This window comes from Peromyscus leucopus, chromosome 8b (genome assembly GCF_004664715.2).
Source record: "Peromyscus leucopus breed LL Stock chromosome 8b, UCI_PerLeu_2.1, whole genome shotgun sequence".
NCBI lineage: Eukaryota > Metazoa > Chordata > Mammalia > Rodentia > Cricetidae > Peromyscus > Peromyscus leucopus.
Window position 1 is genome coordinate 98,987,389 of NC_051086.1, and position 15,440 is coordinate 99,002,828.

Consider the following 15,440-nt stretch of genomic DNA (forward strand, 5'->3'; position numbering starts at 1 on the left):
TCGAGACAGGGTTTCTCTTGTAGCTTTGCACCTTTTCCTGGAACTCACTTGGTAGTCCAGGCTGGCCGAACTCACAGAGATCCGCCAGCCTCTGCCTCCCGAGTGGGGATTAAAGGCATGTGCCACCAGCCCAGCCGAGTTTTAAAAACTTTTGTTCAGACAGAGGTGGGGTAGAAGAGACAAAGCTTGAAGACAGAAAGAGCACAAACCAGAGCTCAGCAGGACACAGACTGGCAGGCCTTCTCTAGCGATGGTGAATGGAATTGAAAGGACGCTGGAGAAGCAACTTCTTCCAGTGTGTGGTTTCGGAACAATTAGCTGACTTTTTGTGGAGAGATCTGTGGCTCCGAGGGCTGGACCATCGTCACACAGGGAAAAAGAGTCTGGCCTCAGACCCATCTGTAAGTGCCAGGCGCGTGGGGCGGGGGATGGACATTCTAGACATGTTGTATTTGGAGGGTGGGGTTATCACTCTCGTTTTACCAAAGAGGAAAGTGAGGGGTCAGAGTCATACAGCTAGCGGGTGGCACTTCTAAGACTCTGAGATTGAGGGGCCCCCTGGCAGCTCAAAGATAGGCCAAGTGAATAAAGATGGCGTCAGTCTGTCTTTCAGCAGGAACTCGAGTATCTAGAGAGAAAAGAAGGTGAGGACAGCGCTGTGCTCCTTGCCAACCTCACAACTCCAGGCATGCTTTCGGGAGCAGGTGGGCAGTTCCTGCAACGGGGCATTTTGGCGGCTGTTATACTTTGTGAAAACAGAGTGGCTATTGGGTTAAATCAGGGTGAGAGGCATCAGGGGGCACAGCTGTTCCTGTGGCTGGGTCCGAGAGCTGCTGCGATCTAAGGAACTTTAAAGTACTCCTGGTCTCAAGCAGCAGCCCAGCAGGACTGACTCACTGGCAGGGCTCCCAACTCTTTCTCTTAAGACCTAAGCAGAGCGCAATAGGAATCTTGGAGAAACAGAGGTGGGAATCATCTGCCCCGAGGGACTTGCTTTGTCCTTTGAAGGCAGATCTTGTTCCAGAAGGGTGCCTGGGCGAACAGGGAAGAGCACAGAGTTTCAGATACTGGCCTCATTTCTACTGCCCGACAGCCGCCTCTCAAGGCTGGCTGAGGGCAGGGCTCGGCCACTGCAGGGCCAGTCCCTTTTTAAATGACGCCCAGTGGGTGACCAGATGCTAGATACCCTACTGGTGGTGGTGGTGGTGGCTAAGAGTGGTGGCTTTGTTTTGAGACAGAATCTTGTGTAGTCCAGGGTGGTCTTGGGATGACCTTGAGTTCCTGATCCTCCTGCCTCTACCTCCAAGTGTTAGAATTACAGGTGTGAGCTGCTATGCTTGGCAAAATAGTCACAGTTTTGGAGGCTGTAGGGAAAGAGAAGAGAGAAGGAAAATGGAGATGGTTTGCAGGGTCCTGCCACCAGTCTTGGACCACTTCCTTTCCTGGCTCCCTGTCGTCCGTGTCCCCCCCCCCGTCTCCCCTCCCCAGCCCCCCCGTCTCCCCTCCCCAGCCCCCCCCTTAGCTGGCGTCTCACAGATGCCAATGAGCCATCTCAGCAGAGTTAGGCATCAGTCGCCTAGTTAATGAAAAGCAGGCAGAGGCCAGGGCGACTCATTCCGCTCACTTAGGTCTAACCAGTAATGTTTGCCTTTCTAGCTAGCGTGGGCACCAACTGCCTGCGCCATTCACTAGATCCCTAACCTTGGGGTGGGAGAAGGTACCCTGCAGCAGCCACCCATGAAATAGTTCAGGCTTTGCCCCAGACGACGGAGATTCGGCAAGGCACAGAAAAGGATTCAGGGTTCTAGAAATCCTGGGCCCCACAGTCCCCACCGCCCCCTCCTAAGCAAACATTCCTCCCAGAGTCAGAAAAGAGCAGAGCTGTGTGCGAGGGGAGGAACCGGCCTGAGGTTTATCGCTCCGGCAACTCCGGGTGATTCATTGAGTTTAGACTCCAGGTTGTCATAGATGGAGGCACGCAAACACACAGCCAGCCGGGGAGGTACGGGTCACCAGCTCCCTGCCCTCCTCTACCTGGCTATCCCCTCGCCTGTGACCAGCTGCCTCCCCTCCCCGAGGGCGCTCAGGGTTTAGCAAACACGCCCTGCCGCCTGCCGCCACCGGCTGCTCCGACCGCGCTCCTGGCGATCCCCAGGCAACTCGGCGTCACGAGAACCCGCACCTGAGACCGACGCCCTGCCCTCTCCCGCGTCCCCAGGGCCTCTGTCAGGCCCAACAACCTCTTGCTCTTGCGATTTGTCCTTCCGGGATACAGCGCAACCCAATCAGACCACTCAGTGCTCCAAGGACAGCGCAGCCCACTCCCGAGGATCTCAAGCCCCAGGGAAAGTGGCCGGAAAAAAAAAAAAATCTCTTGTTTACTGGGCCAGAGAGGCCTCTGCTGGATTCGCTTCCCTATTTCTGCGGTTTCTTTTCAGCGGATTCCTGGGGCTGGAGAAGAAAGGTGGTAACTGGTGGATCCACCCTGGCAGGGTGGGGTGGGGTTCAGGGGAATCCGAATTCGTGGAAAGGTCCCCTGACTTCAGGAGTGGCGGACTCGGAGTCAGGAACAAAGTGGTCAGGAGCGCAGGGACCACAGGATAGCGTTGAACACTGTACCTCGGGAAAACTGAGAAGGCTAATTAGGACAGGTCACACAGGGACCGGGAGCGGGGAGGGGAACCGCGATGAGAGAAACTCCGGCGCGAGTAGTCAGGCCGACGAAGACGCTGGCCAATAACTTCAGGGGTTCTGGGCTCAGTCCAGAGTTAGGGGCATACGCCGTGGCATCCTCATGATCTTGGGACTGGGCTCTCCGGGAGGATCACGCATGAAAGAGGGGGGCTCAGTGTGTGCTGTGTCCACGTGTGCAAGCTCGAGAGGGGAGGGGGCGCGAAGGCGTGACAAAGACGGACTTTACGTCTGAGTGTGGCTCGCTCCAGCGGGGCAGCGAACTGTGCAGGCATGTGTCTCATGGGAAGCCAGGACGAAAGTGACAAAGGCTGGGTGTCTGTCACGGGGAAACTCGCCAAGGTGGCCACTGAGCGTCTGTGAGTGCGTGCGATCGCTGGAGATGAAACAAGAAGTGTGCTGGGTTGCACCGAAGCTTTCGGGAGAGAAAGGCGAGTCCAGAAAGTGAGTACGCGCAAGTGCGCGCGCGCCCGGCGTGCGGGGCGTGGCAGTAAACAGCAACAACCCACTCCAGCTTGGCCAGAAACTCGGATCTCCTTCCAGCTCGGAAGTGCTCAGCGGCCGAGCCTGGAGGTGAGTCCGAGGGGGCAGGGCCAGGCGCGCTTTGTTACTGGGGATGCGGATTGCTAGTACTGGAGCGCTGCTGGCGCCGAAGGAGCGCCGGAATGGAGGTGATGTCACGGTGATGCAGCCGGCCCACCCTGGCCGAGAGAGGGGAGCGCTGCACCGGGGGAGAAGGGCGGGAGAGCGAGCCATCGAGCGCACCAGCTCAGTCCGGGTCCCGGAAGGAAGGCCCTACACCTCTGCCCAGGCCTGGTTAGTCCCACCGGAGCAGGCTCTGGCCCTGCGCCCTTCTTGAGTCCTCCTACGCTGCCGGCGCTCTGCCTGGGGCAAAGTTGGCTCTCAGCGCGACGCGAAGCGGGCTGGCTGCGAGTCCCAGGTAAGAGCTGCTGCCTCGGCGCTCCGCCCTCGCCATCGGCAGGCGGAAGATCTGGGTCCAGCTGGCTGGGAGGGCGAGGGCCAGGCTCGGGGTGGGAACCCGAGGGGCGGGCGACGATTGCACCCACTCCGCAAGTTCGCAGAAAGTTTCCAAACCCCAGCCAGCTGGGGACTTAATGGGTCAGAAAGCCGGGTGCTGCGTCCGGAGGTGGACGGCCAAGGAAGGACTCCACGATCCGAGTGTCCGAGAGGTGTCCCTCTACCTACTCACGCTGTGGGAGGCCACGGTTGACGGTGACTGTAGGTTGGCGTCCTTTTCCTCATTTTGCTGCGGTGCGTGGGGAAGGCAGGTTTCTGTGACCCGAGGGAATGGGAGGAACCGAGCCTGGCTCCTTGCTCTTTCGGTTCAGACTTCCAGGGGCGCGCGAGCGGAGACCTAGTAGTCTGGTTGGAATCGGGAGGCGAGGGCTCCGGGTCTCTCCGCGGGAAGTTTGGAATTTCAGAGGCCTGCGGCGCCTCTCCTTGTGGAGGCCTAAGCTCTGGATCCCACCCCTTACTCGCCCCTGGTTTTTCCAGAGCGCTTTCCGCTTCCACCTCACGCCCACACTTTTACACGTACAAAGTTCTAAATCACTTAGGACTTCATGATCTTGATCCTGAAGTACAGACATGAGGATTTATAGAAGCGTGGCTTTGTACTCCGGAGAGCCCCCTCCCCCAACATTGTCTGTTATGTGGCTGGGAGGGGAGTGGTGTTAGGTGTGGGGGTAGGGCACATTCCAAAGTGGAAAGCAGACCCTTGACTGCTTAGAAGGCTTCTAGGACTCCGCATGCTAGGTTATTTGGTCCAGTTACCCACTCTTGGTTATGAAAGGGGGGGGGGACAGTAAACGGGCTGGCTGTGAGTCCTTCCATACATTAGCATCTCCCTAGGTCCATTCTTACCGGATTCGTTGACCAGCCTTCTGGTCAGAGGGCTGAGACAATAGGACTTGTCCGAGACTGAGAAAACAGGAGGAAGTGGTGGATGAGAGGATTGAGGAAGGCTGGCTAAATCTTTCCAGGTCAGCTACTGAGGGGACGCAGCCAGGAGGAAGAGGGATGCTTTGAGGTGTCCCTGGCTGAGCCCTTTTGCTCCATCGAATGGGGTGTAGGTGGTCATGGCCTTTGGCTCGTGTCTAACTCTGTAGCCTTGTTCCTACCAAGCAGCCTTCTTTGCCACGTGGGGTGTGTGTGGGTGAGTGTGAGTGTGGATGTTGATGGGGGAGATCAAGGGGATGTTCTTCTGGAAAGGTGAGAAGGTGGAGGTCTACTGCCTCCTAAGTGCTTAAAACCAGTCAGGGCTGGCAGAGTCTCAGCCCACCAGCCTTGCCAAGGCTTCTCTGCTTCACCTGAAGACAGAAAGGAGAAAGAGGATTTGGGAACTCAGTGCACTGCCTTCCACCAGAGTTGGGGCTGGGTAGGAAGCTGGCCCTGGAGAAAGGCTGATTTCCGAGGTAAATAAAAATATTGTATGGAGCCTGGTGGTGTGGTTATGCATGCTTTTAATCCCAGTTACTAGGGAGACGGACACAGAGGCAGGCAGATCTCTGTGAGTTTGAGGCCAGCCTGGGCTACAGAGTAAGTTCTAGGCCAGGCTCCAAAGCTACACAGAGAAATCCTGTGTCAAAAACCAAAAAAAAAAAAAAAAAAAAAATTGTGGCCAAGGTGACACACAACTTGGATCCCAGCACTCGATAGGCAGAGGCAGGTGGGTTGCTGTGAGTTTGAGGCCATCCTGGCCTACAAAGCAAGTTCCAGGATAGCCACAGCTAAACAGAGAAACCCTATCTTGAAAAAAATTGTATGACTGATTCCAGGAGATGAAGTTAAAAGCCTTTTTATCCAGAAAATAATCTGAAGTGGAGCCTTGGCTGTGGGCTGTTAAGGCTTCTAGGGCAGGAGGCCCTGTCCCATTCCTGGCAAAGATGAGTACTGTGTCCTTTAACAGACGGGTTTCACACGGTTACTGTGTTCAAGGAGTAGAAACTACAGAGAATAATACCAAGTACCTTGCCAGCCCCTGAAGACTTAGAGCAGTGGTTCTCAACCCAGGGGAGTCAAACGACCCTTTCATAGAGGTCACCTAAGATCAGAAAACAGATGTTTACATTATGATTCGAAACAGTAGCAAAATTATAGTTATGAAGTAGCAATGAAAATAATTCTATGGTTGGGGGTCACAACATGAGGAACTGTATTAAGGATTGTTGGGTTGAGAACCACTGACTTAGGGAGGTGGGTCATATGATTCAAAAGGTCAGGCCTCAAGAGGTTGAGTCTGAAAGCAGGGTGTGTGACGGCCCACAGCAGGTGTTGGATATACAGAGTGCTATTTCAGAGCCCCTAGGCAGAGCTGGCCTCTCCTGTCTACCTTTTAGCCACCATCTTAAAAAGCAGTAGGTGGCTACAGAATCTGCTCGGTGGATAAGAGCACTGGCTGCTCTTGCAGAGGACCTGGGTTCAGTTCCCAACACCCACATGGCAGTTGAAAACCATCTGTAACTTCAGTTCCAGTGGATCTGATGCCTTTTATTGAACTCTGTGGCACAAACACATATGTGGTGCATATATAGACATTCAGATAAAACATTCGTACTCATAAAAAATCAAATTAAACTGGCTGAATATGTACTCCTGGACTGAAAGACTGGTCTGTGTCCTAATGTGCTTTCTTCAACTATCTTTTTGTTGTTTTTGGGGGCTTTTTTAGAGACAGGTCTCACTATGTAGCTCTGGCCATCCTAGAACACACTAATAGACCAGGCTGGCCTTGAACTCAGAGATCTGCTGCCTCTGCCTCCCAAGTGCTGGGATTAAAGATGTGCACCCATCAGGCTGTCTTCAACTGTCTTGCTTGCCCCAAAGGCCTCTGTCTTACACAGGAGAGAGAGTCCAGCCCAGCTGTCCCAATTTTCCCGCCTGACTATGTTTCCATCTCCCATCTGCCCTTTTTCTGTTTTCTGTGGAAGCAGAAAAAATTTAGGGTGGAAATGGTACATTTCAGGGCAGCCCAATTTTCCACACTGGAGATTTAGTGACAGAGGTGAGATTTGAAGGATCAGGTCAAGGCGGAAACTGGTCATCCTGTAGCAAAGGCAAGAGGAAATAGTACAGGATTGTAACCATTCCCTAATCCTGGCCCCGGTGTCTGTGGGGGTGCTGGGGACTAGCCGAGCAGAGGCGTGTGTTTCTACTCCGCCTTCTTCCTCTTCTTCCCTGGGGAAGGAAGCCAGGACCTTGTACTGGAATGTGCTCACATGACCTACATCCTCAGTCTTGGGATGACCTGGCTGTTATCAGATGTAAACCTGTAATGTGACCTGTGGCACCCTCTCCTCCTACATCTCCTTTGTCCTTAGATCTGTGTGTGTGGGGGTGGGAGGGGTGCTGAGGGGAGTATGGTGGAGGGTGGCAAGAATCTCTCAGATCTGGCCATTATGGTGCTACCTTTGGCCTTGCTCCTTAAACTGGATGAAATGGTTTCAATTAATTGATTGCTTTGTGCTTTGGTGCCAGACGCATCTCTGAGAGCACAAACCTGGAGATGCCCCCATCATGGTCAGCCTACAGTGACTCCTCACTGCCCTGAACAAGTCCCTCAACTCTTGCCCCTGTTTGTAACCAGCCCCAGCCTCCTGTACACATGCTCACCACTCACTGGAACTTTGTTTTCTTTCTCTTGCTCAAATTTGGGGACCGAACTTGGGATACAGATGTCTGTCATCTTTTTTTTTTTTCTTTCCTTGACCCTTTACCTTTTCAACTCCTTTTAGTCTGTGTCTTGTGGCAATGTCCAGGACATACTTCAGTTTATTTTTTATTTAATTTACCGCTATTAGCATTCTTTTTAAGAAATACTAACTTATGTGTATGGATGTTCTTCTTCATGCATGTATATCTGCGCACCACGTATGTGCCTGGTACCAAGGAGACCAGAAGAGGGTGTTAGGTCCCCTGGAACTGGAGTTACAGTTGTGAGCTGCCATGTGGTGCTGGGAATCAAAACTATGTCCTTTGGAAGAGCAGCCAATGTTCTTAACCACTGAGACATCTCTCCAGGCCCCTACTATTAGTATTCTTGATGCATTTTTGCTAAATACTGAGTAAAATGCTTTGTGTAGTCTTTTCAGATTGTTCATGTGTGTGTCCGTGTGTGTGTCCATGTGTCCGTGTGTGTCCGTGTGTGTGTGTCCCCGTCCGTGGTGTGTCCGTGTCCGTGTCCGTGTCCGTATGTGTGTGTGTGTGAATGCATATGGAGGTAAGGTTGACATTAGGAGTCTTCCTCGATTGCTCTCCACCTTAGAGGCCAGAGGACAACTTACAGGAGTCAGTGCCAGGTCCCGAGGATTAAACGAAGGCTGGCAGGCTAGGTGGCAAGCGCCGTTACCACTGAACCATCTTGCCTATCCATTATTTTACTTTTTAATATCTTTAACCAGATGTAATAGTCACACACACCTTTAATTCCAGCACTTGGGAGGCAGAGGAAGGTGGATCTTTGTGAATTAGCCGAGGCCAGCCTGGTCTACATAATGAGTTTCAGGACAGCCAGATCTACATAGTATGATCCAGTCTTGAAAATACAAATATACATACATATCTTTAATTATTCTTTGACAATTTCATACATGTAAACAGTACATCTTGATCACATGGACTCCCTGTTCCCCCAAGAATCCCCAACTCCTGCCTCCCATTCCCTGTAGGCACCTCTAGTACATTCCTCTCCCCGCTTCGTGTTCTTCCCCTTTTTTGTTAATAAATCCACCGAGCCTGTTGGAATATTGACCGATCTTGCTGATTTGACCTTGTGTGGGTAATAATAGCTCCGGTGAGTTCATGGGTACAGTGGCCGTCTCGTGTCTGTAAGAGCATTTCCCAGTCCTCCTCCCATCCTCTGGCTCTGAACGTGTCCCTGCGTGGGTCCACCTTATTTGTTGAGATAATTCAGCTAGACTGGCTGGCCAGTAAACCCCAGCAATCCTCCTGTCTCCACCTCCCGAGCTGGGATTACAGGTGCATGCCTCTGTGCTGTGTTCTCTGCGTAGGAGGTAGGGATCCAAACTTAGGTCTTCATGCTTACACAGCAAGCACTGGCTGACTGACCCATCTCCCCCTTTTTTGGAGGTGTTGGGGAATCAAAGTGAAGGCCTCATGCATGGCCACTGAGCCACACCCCTAATTCCCAGGGAAGTGCTTTAGACCAGTCGTCTCCCCTTGTTTCCTCTCTTATTGCTCCCTTGCTCTCCGTCTTCCTGGAGCACCTCATACAGGGAAATTATGTCCCATGTGTAGCATATTCATCTGTGTCATTTTTTGCATACCTATCATATCTCTTATTAGACCTTAGCTAGCATCAGGCGAATGACTGTTTGTCCATCTTTGCATTTTCCAGAACTCTAAAAGCAATCGGGCTTTGTCTCCCTAGATGTAGTAAATACTGGCAGACTCAGAATCATTACCTATTCTATATCCCTACCCCAGTGTTGGGATTGAACCCAGGGTCCTCACATAAGTAGGCAAGCGTTTGTACACCAAGCAGTACCCTTGTCCTGATTGCTTGCTTTAAACTAGGATCTGGCCCAGGAAAGTAGAGTGAGAAACCCTCCACGGGGCACATGCTTCTTGGTTGTTCTCAGTGTTTCATTCTAAATTTCTAACTGTACCCCAAATTCTAGCTATTGTCTGTTTGCTGAAACATTGGACATTTAGGATCCTATAATATTGTTACCAGTGAATTATCTCTCGGGTGGCTGGGTATGACTCCTTACCCATTAACTCTGATGGTTCTTCCCTTCCCAGTACTTGTAAATACCAGTGACACTTTATTGATTTACCAATATGCAGAGTCTCAGTGCAGGGGAAGTGAACTTTTGCATTAGAAATGGAGAACAACTAGCTTTTTACAATGGTACTTATTTAGGAAAACAACTATAAACTTGTTTAAGCATGCATGTTAGTTTTTAGGAGTTTAAAGGTAGATGGTAGCCTAGGAAAAGCTAGGAAATAACTGAGATGGCTTAAGCTACATGGATTTTAAAAAAATATATATATTCTATTTCTTTCTTTCTTTCTCTCTCTCTCTCTCTCTCTCTCTCTCTCTCTCTCTCTCTCTCTCTCTCTCTCCTTTCTTTTTTTTATTATGTATGCACTTGCCAGAAGAGGGCACCAGATCTCATTATAGATGGTTGTGAGCCACCATGTGGTTGCTGGGAATTGAACTCAGGTCCTCAGGAAGAGCAACCAGTGCTCTTAACCTCTGAGCCATCTCTCCAGCCGCCCCACCTCCACATGGATTTTTATTTTACTTACTTATTTTTTATATACATGCCTGTGGGAGTGTATGTACACCGTGTGCATGTAAGAGCAGTGGAGGCCAGAAGGGGCGTTGGACCCCAGGAACTGGAGTTACAGGTGATTGTGAGCTGCTATGTGGAAACCTATCCCAGGTCCTCTCTAAGAGTAGAAAGTGCTCTTAACTACTGAGCCATATCTCCGGCGTTGTCCCCTTCCCTGCCTTTCTTTCTTCCTTTTTTTTTTTTTTTTTTTGAGACAGGATTTTTTGTGGCTCAGACTGATATCTGGCTTACTGTGTAGCCAAGAATCTGTACTCTTTACCCTCCTTGCCTCCCTCTCCAAGTGCTGGGATTACAGTGTGTGCCACCATGCTGTGCCTGCAACTTTTTCAAGGGGCAAAAGCTGGGATGGCTTAAAGTACAGTAATTCCAGCACTCTGAGGTTGAGGCAGAGGGATTGCCACATATTTGAGGCTATTCTGGGCTATCACTTGAGACTCAAAATAAACGAATGAATAAATAGAAAGGCAAAGGGGGAAAGGGGTTACTGTAATGGTTTGGTGGTTAAAAGCACGAGCTACTTTTCCAGAGGACCCATTCACTTCCAGCACCAACATGACTGCTCACAACCACCTGTGAAGCCGGCTGCTGCCTCTTCTTGCCTCCCATGGCACCGCATAGGCATATGTGCAGGCAAAACACCCATACACATACCTTTTTTTAAGGTAAAAAGGGAATGGGGCAAGTAAACATGGAAATTGATTATCTTTATTATGTCAATGTATCTAAATTTGTGTATTGGTTACTTTTCCTGTTGTGACAAAATAACGAGAAGGAGAATACTTGAGGAGGAGGAGGGGTTTGTTTGTTTTGGTCATGGCAGCAGGAACTCGAGTTGGTTGGTCACATTGTATCTGCAGTCAGGAAGCTGAGAGCTAGGAATGTCCCCGCTTGGCTAACTCTCCGCTTTCTCCTAACTCTCCGCTTTCTCCTGGGACACACCAGCCCAAGGAATGGCACTGCCCACATTTTCACCTCAATTAACCTAATGAAGATAAATTCTCACAGGGATGCCCAGGCTGACTCGTAGATCGTGCCAAGTCAACTGTCACTATTAACCATCACAGCGTGGGTCATTTTCCTCTGATCTAGTGACTTTGCATTTATCGGTCATGGATGGAAGTTTTCTATCAAATGAGACTTGGCATTTTGTGTGTATATTAGAAATTAGCCAGGAGTGGTGGCTCAAGCCTATGTTCCCAGTACTTAGAAGGCTGAGGCAGGAGGATTGCCACACCTTTGAGACCAGCCAGGGATGAGTATCAAGACCTTATCTCAAACCGAATAATAAATAAATAGTTGGGCGTTGGTGGAGAAAGCATTTAGTAACATACGTAGTGCCATGCCTTTGCTGGCCACTAGTGGACGCTGTCATCCAAGGAAAGTTTGATTGCTGGCTTCAGGACCTTCGCCCTGGTTAGGTAGGAGAGATACTCCTTTTATTTATTTATCTATGTAAAATTTGTTTATTTATTTATTTTGGTTTTTCAAGACAGAGTTTCTCTGTGTAGTCCTGCTGTCCTGGACCAGGCTGACTTTGAACGCACAGAGATTTGCCTGCCTCTGCCTCCAAGTGCAGGGATTAGAGGCGTGTGCTACCACCCTGCTTCTGTTGTTTGTTTCCCCTCCTTGCTCTCCATGTAGTTTTGCTGGCCTAAAACTAACTATGTAGACGAGCTGTCCTCAAAACTCATAAAAACCCACTTACTTCTTCCCCTCAAGTGTTAGGACTAACGGTATGCACCACCATGCCTGTCCAGCTACAACTAGTTTCTTGAACATGTAGGGTGACCATACACAGAGGATCTACATGTCAGGGAATTTGGGGCTTTGTTAATGGTTTCTTTTAGAGCGTTTGAACGTCCTATGTTAGATCTCTGTTTTTCTAGGACCAAAAGCTACTTATAGAAGAAAGAGTTTATTGGGGATTTCTTTACAGTTTCAGAGAACTGGAGTCCAAGATCATGATGGGGATCATTGCAGCAGGCAGGCTATGGTGCTGGAGCAGTAGCTGAGAGCTCACATCCTTATCTTCAAGAGGCCCCGAGAGCTGATTTAGAATGGCCTGGTCTTTTGAAAACTTAAATCCCACCCCCAGTGACACACCAGGCCATGCTTCCTAATCCTTCCCTGTTCCACCAACAGGGAACAAGCATTCAAATACAGGTGCCTAAGGGCTATTCTTATTCAAACTACTACAATTTCTACGTCAATTAAAGCTTTGAATGGAAATCTCACAAAGTATGTCTCTTTTGGGGTGGGGCGGGGACCGGGGCTAAGGATGGCACTAGAAGTTTCTACACATGTCAGGGACAGTTCCACCACCCTAGTCTCAAAGAGTTGATCTTGAATTTCTCTTAACCCGTGACACCCTTCAGTTCACACAGGAGACTGTTCTGGGCAGCACCTTTGGTTTTCTTCTTTGGCACAAATCTGCAACATTTGGTACGGCTACAGTGAGCAAGTGGATGATGATCTGTTCCCTTTCTGCTGTCAATAAATAGCCATTTCCCCCATTTCACTACATACAGTGTCTTAAAGTCTTCCATAAAGATCAATCCCTTTGGGGTCTTGTTTTCTTTGCCTGGTTCTTGTGTGTGTGTGTGTGTGTGTGTGTGTGTGTGTGTGTGTGTGTGTGTGTGTTTATGTGCTTTTGTGCGGCAGGTTTTGTGTAGTGCTGGCCTGGAGCTCACTGTGTACACTAGGCTGGCCTTCTACAGGATCCTCTTGCCTCTTTCTCTGGAGTGTTGGGATTAAAGGTGTGCACCACCACGCCCAGCTCTTGCTTGTTTTTTTTTTTTTTTTTTTTTAATTTATTTTTTTATTTAGTGCCAAATGCTGTTTATTGAAGGAGGGAAGAGGTCTTAAATACAGGTTTATAGCACAATGGGAGAACCCTGAGCTGCTGATGTTTTACAATCTTGCATCTAAGCTGTTAGCCTGCATTATGCAGGACACACAGACAAGGAACTTCCCTTAAGCATTCAGGAGGGTGGAACCCTGCAGGGTATTAGCATAGGGAGAATATCAAGGTCAAGGTCTGCAAGCAAGGCAACAGTTACCCAAAACGGGGGCCAGGGCCTACAGGTCCCCTTTTATTAAAAAATGAGCTTCTGACTTGGGTTGCGTGGGACGTCAGCAGGTCACCTTACCTGTCATGGAGGACACCTGCCAGGCCACACAGGTGCTCTGTCTTAGGTTGGTGAGCGCTCGCTAGGCATTACCCATCTCTGAATACTCATTATCATACAGGCTCAATGTTTGCTTTCTTTTTAAGAGATTTACTTTATTTTTATTTTGTGTGTTGAATGTTTTGTCTGAATGTGTGTGCACCATCTACATAGTGGATGCTGACAGAGCCAGAAGAAGGTGTCACGTTCCCTGGCACTGGAGTACACATGGATGTGAGCCACCATGTAGGTGTTGGAATCCAACCTGGATCCTCTAGAAGAGCAGCCAGTGCTATTAACCTCTAAGTCATCTCTCCAGCCTGAATCCATTTATGTTATCCTTGTCTTTAGTACTGAACTAGATAATGAACTCTAGAGTCTGAAGAGGAAAGTTAGCACTAAAAGTAAAAAAAAACCAGAAGCCAGTCTTGGTAACCTATGCCTGAGTCAGAGTTAGCTCGGGTTATGTGGTGAGTTCCAGCCAGCCTGGGCTACATAGCAAGACTATCTCATAAATAAACAAACAGTAAGTAAGTAAGAAAAGGGTCTGTGACAAATTAAGGAAAACAAGCCAGTGAGCAGCATTCCCCATGGCTCTGCTTTATTTCCTGTCTCAGGTTTCTGCCGTGGCTTCCCCTGATGATGGACTGTGACCTGTAAGCCAAATAAACCCTTCCTCTTTTTTTTTTTTTTTTTTTTTTGAGACAGGATTTCTCTGTGTAGTTTTGGTGCCTCTCCTGTTGGTTAATCGGCGGCACTCATGGCTCGCTGCCACAACCATGCTGACTACTGGATGCTGCGGTGGCAGAAGAATCACGAGCCATGGTTACCTTTCTGGTGCTTTATTGGGAGAGAGAGAGAGAGAGGGAGAGAGAGAGAGAGAATACGGAAGAGAGGCAATACGGAAAAGAGAGGGCACAGAGGGCACACCACACCGTCGCAGGCTAGTGACATAATTAAGGACATACTCCTTACATCTCCTGGATCTCGCAGACTGTCCAGGCTGTCCAGGCTGTCTCGAACTCAGAGAGATCCGCCTGGCTCTGCCTCCCTAATGCTGAGATTAAAGGTGTGCACCACACCTGGCTCCCATTGCTCTTTTAAAGCCTGCTGCCCAGCCAACCCTTTTCTCTTACAAAGCAACAGAAAGCAAACTAGAAGAATTGAGAAACTAATTTTCAACTATTTTCTTTCGAGCTGTAGGTTATTCCTGCTGCAGGTGCTTGTTACGTGCATTGAACGGAGAATGCATGGCTGAGTGGCTTATCAGGGTTCTCTGGAGAATAGAACTTATAGAATGAGTGTATACATAGGCTTACAGGCTGTGGTCTAGCTAGTCAACAATGGCTGTCTGTCAACAGATGGTCCAAGAATCATTAGTTGTTCAGTCCTTGAGGCTGGATGTCTCAGCTGGTCTTCAGTTTATGCGTGAGTCCTGAAGAAGTGTGCTCTAATGCAGTGAAGGACTGGTCTTGCCAGTGAGAGGAGGGCAAGCAGGCAAAGAGGGAACCTGCTTCTTCCATGTCCTTCATGTAGGCTCCAGCAGAAAGTGTGGCCCAGATTAAAGTGGGTCTTCCACCACAAATGGTTTAATTAAGAAAGAATCCCTAACAGGTATGGCCCAGCCATTGGGTTTTTAGTTCATTCCAGATGTCGCCAAGTTGACAAACAAGAATAGTCTCATAGTGCCTGGACTTTGTCATTTCCAGGACTTAGTTGAGGGGCACAGTGTCTTACCTGGAAGTCCCAAGGCAGAAAGAACAATGCTAAGTGGTACTATGATCAAAGAATATTTAAACCCAGGTTTTGATAGGTTAAGGAGGCATTGAAAGTTCATTGGTGGTCCCCACGCCAAGGTTTATTTTTATTTTATGTGTATGACTCACCCTAGGGCTGGAGTCGTAGACTGTTTCGAGACAGGGTTTCTCTGTGTAGCTTTGCGCCTTTCCTGGAACTCACTTGGTAGCACAGGCTGGCCTCGAACTCAGATATCAGCTTGGCTCTGCCTCCCGAGTGCTGGGATTAAAGGCGTGCGCCACCCACACCGCCGGCTGTGTATGAGTGTTTTTGTCTGCATATATATATCTGTGCACCTTGTCTGTGCAGTGCCTGAGGAGACCAGACTCAGATCTCTGGTGTGGTGATACTTTGTGTTCTGTCAAATAAAGCTTGCCTGGAGGTCAGAGTGCAGCTAGCCACTAGATAACCATAGAAGCCAGGCAGTGGTGGCACACACCTTTAA